At 36.5% G+C, this 13004-nt stretch overlaps 1 pseudogene; it reads left to right on the forward strand.

The window, feature by feature from the left end:
* Window positions 1-10403, forward strand: part of LOC119532195 — a 184678-nt pseudogene extending 174275 nt beyond the window's left edge.
* Window positions 10404-13004: the final 2601 nt, after the last annotated feature.

Consider the following 13004-nt stretch of genomic DNA (forward strand, 5'->3'; position numbering starts at 1 on the left):
TAATCTTAGTCATAAATTGCATAGGGGGTAAATCCCTCTTAAGCCACAGTACAACAGTAATTTTTTTATAGTTTTGACTTTTGTATCTTTGCTTTGAAAAAGCCCCTGTAATAGTAGGCATACTGAAATATGTTTATCAACTTAGAAAGGAACATGGGCTTCCTAACCATGGACTTCACATTTTCTAATTAACTGGCTATTTCCAATTCTTTTTAGAGTTTCCGTCAGAATTAATTACTCTGACCCTAACAGAGAATGAAGAAAGACACAGTTTATTTTAAACACTATTAAGGGGTCTTGTTTTAAGGTAGGCAAAGCATGTCTTCTTAAAATAGCCTTTTGGTAATTGAAACAGAGTCTCTAATCTTTGAGCTTATTTCAACAATTATCCCCACACACATTTTTTAAAACTATTGGCCAAACATAAATTGTTAATATGATAGGAAGTAGATGTCAGGGGGAACAAGTTAAAACCAGAATACAGTAGTGATGGTCACTGAAAAGAGAAAGTTAAGCAAAAGAAGTTACATTAGAATAGCTATAAAGCTCTTCACTGAGATCTTATGTTTTAGAAAAGTAGAGTATGTGTGAGAGATGATTCATGGACAGGATAGGAAAGCGCTAGGGGGCTGGGTGGAGTTGGAGAAAGAAACCTAAGGAGAAGGAATATTGGGTAGAAAGTATAAATCCTCTTGAGCTTTTAAAGTTTTCCTTATCAAGTTAGGTTAAAAGGAATACTATATTTTAAATCAATTTAAATAAAGCATGTGAAAGGTGCCCAAGATGAGAATATAGAATTACTTTATTTCAGAATTAATCGAGGTAATGTTTTATTTGAAAGATGTTTAGGTAGTAACAACTTTAGAGACTACTCTTAAAATTATATATTTCACTTTATCAGAATGTTTAGGAAGAATGTAAAGACAGGCTGAAAATGATGGTATTAATTAGAAAGTCAGATTTCATATGTATTTCTGATATTTTGGAGTTTGTTGTATGTCTGTGTGTTCAATTTTGTTCCATATGCTCAATATTATTGGTCTGTGTTTCTAACTTAAACTTTCAAAGCAAATGTATGCTGCCACAGCATTTCTTCTGTGATTTTCCAAAAGAATATAATTTGTCAGTTTCATGTACTGCAGTTGAATCTAGCTCCAATAATAACATATTAATAAAACTACACTCCAGATTCTGTATCATATGGCTGATAAGTTGGAGAGAGAAGATTCTAAACATAAAGAAAATAAATGGTTCAATAGTACACATGACTTCAGTAATCTAGATATTGATCTTTTGTCCTCTGCTTTAACACTAGCCAGGTTAAAAAAAAAAAAAAGGAGAAATTTCATGGAAGCAATTTGCATCAATTTTCAAAAGTGACTGCTTAGTAAAAACTTTAAATGCTTTATTTTTGTTTCATTTTATTTTGTTTTATTTTTGTTAATGTTTATTTTGCAGAGTGGGACTTTCAATTGGTTGGGTGATTGGTTGGCTAGGTTTTGGACTTAAATACCTTATGTATCAAGTCTAAGAGAAAGAACCTATGACTATAAATGGGAATTTAGAGAACAAGTTTTAAGAAAATGATTATAGACTTCTGGTTTTTTTTGAAGTACCATGTCTTAATAAAGTATCAACAATTTCATTAACTTTTATAAAAGGATAAATTTTTCTCTCTTAATTCTTGCCTTTTTATTGAAATTGAATGATAAATGACATATAAAGCAAAGCCATCAAGAGCACTCATAATATATACATTTAAATAAGCCAGAGTATCTAATTTGCAGTTTGTGAAATGGAGATGTGTCATTTAACAAAATTGGTACAAAAGATCACAGTAATAAGTTTAAATCATGTAAATGATTAATGAAACTAATCATATTAGTGATTTAAATATCTATTTAACTTTTGGTAGCATATATTAAAATCTCTTTTACAGGTATTCAGACTTTAATCTGTATTGTACTCAAAGCCCTAAAAATAAAATCACTCTCTTTGCTCAGTTTGTAAATACTTGTTTTACTGGAAAACACACACAAAGAAATTCCTACCTTTATCCTTAAGGATTATTTCCTTCTCTTCATACCTTTAAGAAATTCCTACCTTTATCCTTAAGGATTATTTCCTTCTCTTCATACCTTTAAGAAATTCCTACCTTTATCCTTAAGGATTATTTCCTTCTCTTCATACCTTTAAGAAATTCCTACCTTTATCCTTAAGGATTATTTCCTTCTCTTCATACCTTTAACAGCCTTTTTTTTTTAATTTTTATTTTAGAAATTTGTTTTCTATGGTTGCTATAAAAATCACCACAAACTTAGTGTCTTCAAACAATTCAAATTTATTATCTTATAGTTCTACAGGTCAGAAGCCCAAAATGGGTCTCCCTGGGCTAAAATCAAGGTGTCAGCAAGGCGGCGTCTTTCAGGAGGCTTTAGGGGAGACTCTTCTTTATCTGTTCCAGCTTTTAGAGGCAGCCTCATTCCTTCCTCTTCAAAGCCAGCAACTTCAGCCTGAGCCCTTCTCACATTGCCCTCTAGCTGGTTCTCTCTCTTCTGCCTCCCTCTTTCACTTCTTAGAACTCCTGTGATTAGATTGGGTTCACTTGAATAATCCAGGATAATCCCAGTTTAGGGTTCACTGATTAGCAACCTTAATTCCTTGATTCCCTTTTACCATGTAACCTAACATAGTCACATGTTCCAATGATTTGGATTGTGGACATCATTGTGAGAGCATTACTCTGTCTATTACATAGGGGGTTCCTATCAGTTAATATATCTTGAAACTGAGTGATGGGCACATAAGGTTCATTATACTTTTCTGTCTATTTTTATATGTTTTAACTTTTCCATAATAAAAAGGTAAAACAAACAAATTTGGGGTTCTATATCCCTCAGGGAACTATGTCTAGAATAGAAAACTTAACATTCCAAATTCAATTACAACCTTATTAGTATTCAGCTTCTTAGGAAATTTCCATATTTATTTCCAGGGAGCTATCTGAAGAAAGATAAAATAATTCAACAATTTTAAAATTTAAGATTATAAAAACACAGGCATACATTTTGCCTCCAGCAAACAGCCCTTCCTCAGATTGTATGTCAAAAAAAAAAAAAAAAAAGGTTTAAAACAATTTTCAAAAATACTCATTAAAGAAGCTTAGAACTTTTAGGTTTGGAGAATTCTTCCAAATGATCGCGTCCAAGTGCTCTCTGACACATGACTTTCCTGCCAATTGATCACCCACACTCTGCCTGAATGTCTCCAGGGAGGGGGGCAGAGGCAGGGAGATTCACAGCCTCCCAAGTAGTCAGTTTTATTCCTGGATAGCTGTGATTATTAGGATTTTATTCCACTGTATGGCTGTGGAGAGCAAGTGTAGTACCACTTCTACATAACAGCTTTCTTGCCAAATATTTAAAAGTAGTGCATAATGGTCACCCTGAGTCTCCTCTCCTGGCAGCTGTGGTGGTTTAGAGCTGTATGTACCCAGAAAAACATGTTGTTAAACTTAATCCATTCCTCTGGGTGTGAACACATTGTAAGACCTTTTGATGAGGTTACTTCAATTAAGGTGTGGCCCATCTCAAAGAGGATGGGTCTTAATCCTATTACTGGAGTCCTTTATAAGTGGAATGAAATTCAGACAGATAGAGAGAAAGCCACAGGAAGCAAGAAGCTGAAGGTCAAGGGAAACTGGAAGAGAAAAGAGAGGCTAGAAGAGGCCACCATGTGCATTGCCATGTGACAGAGGAGCCAGCCACAGAACATCAGTCTTCAGGAAGAAAGCATTGCCTTGGTGATGCCTTGATTTGGACTTTCTCTTAGCCTCAAATCTGTGTGCTAATAAATTCCCATTGTTTAAGCCAGCCCATTCCATGGTATTTTCTTGAGTAGCCCAGATATTAAAACAGCATCTAAATAACTTTGGTTCCTCCAGACATTGATGGCTACCTGAATTGGTAAAGAATGAAGATTGTGTCCCTATGGAACATTTCACTGGAGGCAAATTTATAAATTTAAATGAAAATTCCTCAACAGATTCATTTGTCTATAAATTGAATCACAGTACATTGGGAAAGTCTAGAGAAGATTTTACCCATGGCTCTACTCCAGAAGTCAGCCCCAAACTTCTGTGCTGCTTACACTCCATAGAAAGGATATTTCAACTGAATGGTAAGTGACTATGTTTGTCCTGGGTTAGCTCTGGACATTGCTGCCGTGTCCATATATGAGCTGTGAGCATGAGATAACTGAACTAGTGAGGTCAGGGGATCTGAGAGTGGCATGACTGAGGGGCTTTCAGTCTTCACTGAAGACCTTTCGTTAAATAAGGACCGGCTGAATCTCTACCTCTGGAACTTAAGGGTGAAGGTGCTCCCTTTCCACAGATCAGCAGATTTTAAAACCAATTTTACCTGAAAATTAAATTTCATATCATATGCAGATCCCACTTTTCACTTTTCTGTTACCTAGTTTGACAAGATTTGTTGAGTAGTTTAAAAAAAAAAAAAAAAAAACAAGATTAAACCAGTGTGGCTTTGACTTTGTAAAATTTGAAGCTTCTTATATACCTTTCCTTACCACAGAAAAACCTGGCTCTAATAAGACCTATAGAGGCCCAGAGAGCCATGCCATTGGATTTCATTAGACCTTAAGGTTAGATTCTAGATGGAGTCAATGTAGGGATGAAATTGTTAAAAATAAATAAATAAATAAAGGAATTGGGGAGGTCCAACTGATAGATTGGCTCTCAGTTCTCCCCATGTTCCAACATAGTTAACTGCCTTAACTTTTGTCAGTCAGGGCCTCACACTGCACAGCTGATTGAAAATATAACCCAATCAAGTCCCTGGTTAAGACATTTTGCTCTCTGTGATTTTTTTGAACTGAGATGCCTCATCTTCAAAGGCTGTCTTGTACACTTTCATTGACTCTGAGCATAGTATCTCTAGGTGTGAGTCTCATTTATCCCATTTTCTAAAAGGGTCCCTTTCTGTTCCCCCAAATTATAGACTTACTAAGCCACTTGACAGTTCACCTAAATCATACACAAGCCATATGCCTGACCAATTATAAGCCATTACTCAGGACACTTTTCTCATGAGGAACTGGTGGCCTGTAGACCCAGCTATTACGCTACGGACTTCTGACACACTGTCATGCTTTCTACCACTTCATAGAGATATCTGCCCCAAGATATTTCAGATTATTTGCAAAATTTATTAATTTTTGCCTCTGTGGACTGGAATTGGTTATGGGCCCAGAAACATGAACTCAACATAGACCATTCTCCTCATCCTATCCCTATTAATATTTATATAAAAATTGAGTCCAATTACTGACACTAGCAATGGTTGGGATGATCTTTTAACATGGCAGTTAACTTTTTCATGGTTTGTGTTCTGATCTCTCTTCTTTTCAACCTGCTTCTGAATAATCTTATAACCATGTCTGGATATATTCAATTAAAACCCCCTTATAATAGAAAATATTTGGCTGATGCAATTTAAGTCTTGCAAACCCAGAGTAGCCTGAACAAGGAACTCTCCTAATCAGTACCAAAAGGAAATTCTACATGTCAGCCATTCTAAAATCAAAGGTAATACATTTGTTGGGTGCCTGCATCATTTAATTGGTTTAAAAATAAGCCAACAAGCAAGTTATCTTATTTAGTTGAATCGGTATATATGTCACTAATAGGTTATCTTGGCAAATATTTAGGCATTAGAATTATTAAAGATAGATGTTCTGTGAGTGCTTGGTTAAGGAGGGCATCTGGTTATACCTTCTTTAAATTTTTTTCAAGCTAAAACTGTGCTATAAGAAAAAGAACTTCAAGGCCTCTATGACCAATATGTCCATCTAATTAAATGACTTGAAAACCATTATTTTGAAAATTCCTGGCCTTTCCAATGGGTACAGTTACAGCTTACTTCAAGAATTAAATTGACCTTCTTTCCTCATTTGGTTCTTTAACTTCCACACAAAGATGTAAAACAGCTCCAGTGTCTGCCAAGATTCACAGATGTCTACTCAACAGACCTTATTTTTAGCCCCATTAGGTCCTCTCCCTCATCTTTTCTCTTCTTTCATCCTCATTTTTGCTCATTCTATGTATGATGTTTCTATGCTGCTTAAAATCCTTTCTGTAACATATTTTCAATAAGTGGATGAAAGGGCAGACAGGGGGATAGATGGACAGAGCTGCTCCTAAGAATGGACCTGAGCCCGTCTCTGTAATATGACTGTGTTTATTTGCACATACCTCTCTGTCTGTTTTGTCAGTCTTTCCAGCCTGATCTCTTGACATTCTCCATCATGCCCATCACACACCAGCACACTGAAGTGGTTACAACTCTCTAAATATACCAGTTCTTCTTTGGGACAAGTCCTTAACCATTTGGAACCTCAATTTCTTATCAGAAGAAATGGAAAGAATACCCACCTCAGAGAGTGGTTGTAAGGACTAAGTGCATTAATTTGTGAAAAGCTCTTAACATAGTTCCTGTCATAAATAAGTGCTCAGTAAATGTTGGTGTTGTAGTTGTTATATTTTTCCACAATGCCATGGCTTTGCACATATTTTTTCTTCTGCCTAAAATACTGCCTTGTCCACCTGGCAAACTCATGTTTATTTTTCTCAGTAAAGCTTTTCCATACCCCTATAGGGCAATTTAGGGTCTTTCTCTGTATTAAAAACACTTTTATGGGTCTTTATTATGTACTTATTACATTGTATTCGAATGATGTCTGATGTCTTCTCATATTTTTTACTCTACTGGATTGTTAAAAGTGAGGGACATGGTCTCCCTAAGAATATCTCTGACACTTGGCACAGAGTAGATCTTCAGTATATGTTAGGGAGGGAAGGAGACAACGAAGGAAGAAAGGGGAGGGAGGGAGGGAAGAAGGAGGGAGGGCAAAAGGAAGGAACGAAGGAAACAAGGAAGCAGCAAGCAAACAAATGAATCTAGTCTTCTGGCAGCATTTCTGTCCTCCATCACTCCTGGAAGATCACCAACAGTGATGCATTGATCTCATTTACAAATTCTGTCAGTACACTGATTAACAGTTCCCAAGTTTATCACTCAGCACATAAATAACTCTGGTTCTGCAAGATATTAATTCATTCACAGTGACTAATTTGCCTCTTATTTAATGATAATGCCAACTATTGACTAAGGCAAAGTCCCTCAGCTTGCCAGCCCCCAAAAAATCACTTATTCAGAGAATGGCTCATATAGGAAAGAGACAGCTGCTTTTTTGAAATTGACAGACATGAGCCAAATTTTGGTTCTTTAGAAAAAAAAAGGTTATTCCTCTAATTCAGTTAGCTTCAGTGGTGAGGTTTTGGTAAAGACAACAGAAATAGAAAATGAAGGATAAGGGAACATAGTGTAGGTAAGTATATTGATCTACTTCATCACTTGGTTTCTCTTTGATAATTTTCCCTGTCTAGCTTTCCTAAGTTAGAGATGGAGGTTTCTTACTGTTCTAGCCTGCAATGGTGGAAAAAGAAAATTCAGTCAGAAAAGTAAAATTAATAGGAAACTGAAAACGTTTTCTCATAAAGAGCAACAGTTCTTCCCCTTGACATGACAACAATCCTCTTTACAAACATCCTGTTTTTCAGGCACTGCTCGTTGGCAATGGAAATCACAAGGGTGAGTAAAATTTTCCCATTTTATAAAGCAGTACTTCGTGCTCTGAATATGCAGCAGTACATAAAATGTTATCAGATAGCCTGTCAGATGATCCTCGTAGTAATAAAGATTGCCTAATTTTTTTCTGCAGTGAAAAGATGCATGATCACTAAAATGTAGATGAGGTTGCTACACACACACACACACACACACACACACACACACACACGCCACACACACCAGTGCTCTTGCCATTAGAAGAGGAAATGACCAGATGTAGATCAAAAAGTCTGCCCTCTGTTTTCAGCTAATGTTCTTTAGCAAGTCAATTTGTTTGTGAGCCCCAACCCTAGCTGATTAATTACTACCTTTCAAGCAGACTTAGTCCTTCTCTTGCAGCTTATTATACTCTCTCCCTTTTTCCCTCTGTGTCTCTTCCCAAAACTGTCAACCTAATGTGATTCATCCTATTTCACTGTTACTCTCTTCAAATAAGCACTTGTGTTTTCTGTTTATATATTGTTTGAACTCTTTTCCAGGCCCCACTTGCTCTTTTGTAATTATTCGTGTGTCTTTTCACTCTCTCACATCCAACCCTCCCCCCCATTCCAACTCCCACCATCCTATTACAAGTATCTGGTTTCTACCCCTTCCAGCCCATCCTACACACACAAATGCCATAGTATGTTTCCTAAGTTACAATTCAAAAAAGGTTTAAATTCCTTCATCTCTCTTTGCAGCCTTTTGCAGTCTGGTCACAGCAGCCTATCTTTTCAGACACATCCCCCACCATTTGTACTCCTGATGACCCCTACACACACCCAAATCTTCTCCCTCTCCAGTTTCCCCTTGATCGGTGAAGGACATGACCAGCCAGTCAGTGGCTCAAGTGAAATATCTAGAAATTATCTTGGAATCCTCTCTTTTACTCTCCACATCTAATCAATCACCCTACCCCTTGACACTGTTCCTATAACATGTGTCCAGTCTGTCCATTTCAGTCTCCTTGTACTACAACCTATCATTCATCTATTCCTATTTGTTTCCTTGCTCTGCTCTTGCCTCCCTACAATCCAGTTTCCACACAGCAGCCAAAGAGAGCTTTTTAAAAACAGACAAGGTAACATCATTCCCCTACTTAAAACCCTCCAGTGACATTTTGTTCCACTGAGAATACAATCAAAATTCTTGCCCCTATGTTATTTGGCTCATGTGGACCTCACTGATCCCAACCTTCCACTTTTTCATCTCCCACTATGCATCAGACACACTGGCCTTCTTTATATTCTTCTTACAAACATTTTTATCTCATAACCTTAGCACTAGCTATTCCTTCTGTCTGTGATGCTCTTACCCCTAAATTTTGCATGGCCACTATCTTTGTCATTTGGTTCTCAACCTAAACATCACTCTATTCCCTAGCTACCCAGTATAAAGCAACTGCTAAGTCACTATCGCACTGTGCATAGCATTTGTCTGACATTTCCTTTTTTTCCCTTTGTATGTTTGCTTTCTGTTTTGTTCGCTATTGAATCCCACATACCAGAACAGTTCTTGGCTCTTAATAAATATGTGTTTAATAAATGAATGAACCTTGCTTTCCCATCTCTATACCTGGCCCACAACACTGGGCAGTAACCTCATGGTGGAGAATCATAGGACCAAAGACCAGAGGCAGATTGAGTCGGTGTGGCCTGACTGGAGGGGAACATCCTTGTTGGATGATAGTAAGAGACAAGGTAAAATAAGATCTTCAACATCAGACTAAGAAAATGTGTATTATATAGGACTGTTCTTAAACCAGGGGAGACATAGACTATGGACTCCATGAGGGCAGAAGTGTTTGTTTTGGTCACTGCTACATACCCAGTACCTAGAACACTGTTTAAAACATAGTGGGGGAGACCCAGACCATACCATGGTGGAAAAGACTCAAAAGAGTGTGAAGATTGCTCCTGGAGCAGTTGTGTGTGTAGAAAGTAAAATCGGGAGAGGTAACTATAGGACTGAGGACAGTGATCCAACCTAAAGCACGAATTATTGCAGAAGCCAGGCCAATAGTGATTGGTGAAGGGAACCTAATAGAAGAACAGGCCCTTATTATAAATGCTCACCCTGAAAATATCACCCTGGATGCTGGAGATTCAGAACCCAAACCTATGATCATTGGCACCAACAGTGTGTTTGAAGTTGGTTGTTATTCCCAAGCCATGAAAATGGGAGATAATAATGTTATTGAATCAAAAGCATATGTAGGCAGAAATGTAATATTAACGAGTGGTTGCATCATTGGGGCCTGTTGCAACCTGAATACTTTTGAAGTCATCCTGAGAACACAGTGATCTATGGCGCAGACTGCCTTCGTTGGGTGCAGACTGAGCAACCACAGCCCCAGACACTACAGCTGGGTTTCCTGATGAAAATCCTGCCAAACTACCATCACCTAAAGAAGACAATGAAAGGGAGCTCAACTCCAGTTAAGAACTAAGAACAATGTATGATACCAAGGTAACGTTTCATCCTTGACCACAGTCTTTTGTAAGGGCCACAGTGTTTAAAATGCAGTAATACGTGTTGACTTTGTTTTGTAAAATTGAGTTAGAGAGTAATGAATTTTCATTGTCACTGTCCTCTATAAGTTATTTATGTAAAATATATTATTTTCCTATATTGTTGCTCCTTTTCTGATAATTTACAATTTTTTTCCTTTTGTTATATAAAATATTGGCTACAAATTTTAGTAATGTAAAAACTGCCCGTGAGAAGAAAGGGAGTATTGTTATGTATTTATATTCTAACATATACTAAACTAAATAAAAGTGCTGATGACAGGATTTTAGTGAGCATACTTTAATCAGTTTTTCTGTTTCTATTAATTTTTCCAAAATAGCTGAATTAATTTTTATTATGTTCTAGCTGTATTAAAGCTAATGTGTTTATCTTTCCTGTTGTGGATTTGCACCTGTTTAAAACTTCAGGTGAAATTTCAGCAGCCATTGAATAAATTCAGGCTTCATTTTGTTTCAGAAAAAAAAAGCAAACATAGTGGGTCCTCAATAAATAGTTGAATGCAGAAATGAATGAAAGGAAGAACATGATATAAACTCTAGGATGCTTTATTTGTAATCATTTATAAGACCCAACAGAGAATAGTATTTCTCAGAAATTGGACCTTGGATTATATTTAAGTAAATTATTAAAATTCAGTTTCCTATGCATTCCCTAAGACCTACTGAATCATCTAAGACTGGGGCCAATAATCTAAATTTCATGAGTTTCCTGTGTGCTTCTCAGATGCACGATAAAGTTTGGGAATAACTTCTCTAGAAAGGGTAAGACGATGAAAGCCCAAAAGTGGGATCTTCATTTGAGGGACTTGAAAGACAGTTGCCAGAATTTTTTGAAGAGAAGGAAAGAGTCAGGATGGCTAAGTTTCCAACCAGGCAGTCAAGGAGAATGATGCCACCATTAATAGAACCTAGGAGGCTTGTGTATCAGCATAAAAAGTCCTTCTCATTTATAAAACTTATAAAATAATAGATTTTCATCTTTTGGAAGGCAATGCAAAGGCATATGTAAAGGTGAAGTGTAAGACTAAGCTAAGAAAAATATGCGCTCCCAGAACCATGAAAGGAACCACACTAATAAACAGCAAACGTATTGCCACTGCATTCCATAGTGTTAAGGTGCTAGAGACAAATAAGTCTCATTTCTTATCGTCAAAATCTATATTAAAGGCATGTTACTCCTGTTTATTTTGTAGCAAAGGCATATCATATGTCTCAGTAGATAGTTCTTTATGCAATAGATCCTTGAAATTGGCTTTCTCCCAGCCATGAAATAGACAATGGAGCAAATGCTAGAAGGCAAGAAAGGAATGTCAGAGATCTAATTTGAGAAAAGATCTAAATGCAAATATCTCTGTTGAATACAGCATTACGGAAAATTGTTCAGTATTCCATACTTCTCATTTTATTCATAATTCTCATGCTTTGACTCTAGAATCCATATAGAGAATCATGATTTTTTGATGAAAGATGGGCTAAGGCCAGTGAATACTACTCATGGGAAGAAATCTTAACGTGAGGGACTACTTCCAACATATGTTAGCCTCAGTGCTTTTGGGTTATAAGGAATCTGACATTTTAGAATAGTGGGAATACCCAGTGAGTTAAATACCCAAAAGTAAATCAGTGATGGGGTACAAGATCAGTATCCCAAAATCATAGTGTTTCTACACACCAGCAGTGAACAATCAGAAGAAGAAATCAAGAAAAAAAATTCCATTCACAATAGCCACTAAAAGAATCAAATATCTAGGACTAAATCTAACCAAAGATGTACACAGAAAACTACAGAACATTGCTAAAAGAAATCAAAGAAGCCCTAAATAAATGGAAGGACATTCCATGTTCATGGATTAGAAGATTGTTAAGACTGTTAAGACTAAATATTGTTAAGATGTCAGTCCTACCCAAGGCAATTTATACATACAATGCAACCCCAATAAAAATTCTAAGAACCTTCTTGGCAGGAATGGAAAAGCCAATTATCAAGTTTTATGGATAGTAAGGAGCCCCAGATAGCCAAAGCCATCTTGAAAAAGAAGAATGAAGTGAAGGACTCACACTTACCAATCATAAAACTTATTAAAAAGCCACAGTAATCAAAAGAGCATGGTACTGACATAAGGACAAACATATAGACCAATAGAATCAAATTGAGAGCTCAGAAATCAACCCTCACATTTATGGCTAACTGATTTTTGACAAGGGGCAAAGACCACTCAATTGGGGAAGAATAGTCTCTTAAACAAATGGTGTTGGGAAAACTGGATCTGCATTTGAAAAAAAAAAAAAAAAGGAGGACCCCCTACCTCATACCATATACAAAAATCAACTGAAAATTAATATAAAAGCTAGACTATCAAACTCCTAGAAGGAAACTTATGGGAGCATTTTCAGGACCTTGTGTTAGGCAATGGTTTCTTAGACAAAGTATAAGCACCTAATGAAAAAATAAATAAATGAGACTTCATCAAAATTAAAAAGTTTTGTGCCTCAAAGGACTTCACCATGAAAGTGAAACAACAACCTATACAATGGGAGAAAATATTTGGAAACCACATATCCAGTAAAGGTTTAGTATCCAGAATATATAAAGAAATCATTCAACTTAATAACAGAAAGACAAACAACCCAATTTAAAAAATGGGCAAAAGATTTGAATAGACATCTCTTCAAAGAAGATATACAAATGGCCAGAAAGCACGTGAAAAGATGCTCAACGTCAATAGCCGTCAGGAAAATGCAAATCAAAGCCACAATGAGATACCATTTCACACCCATTAGATTG

The sequence above is a fragment of the Choloepus didactylus genome, chromosome 4, assembly GCF_015220235.1.
Source record: "Choloepus didactylus isolate mChoDid1 chromosome 4, mChoDid1.pri, whole genome shotgun sequence".
Lineage (NCBI taxonomy): Eukaryota > Metazoa > Chordata > Mammalia > Pilosa > Megalonychidae > Choloepus > Choloepus didactylus.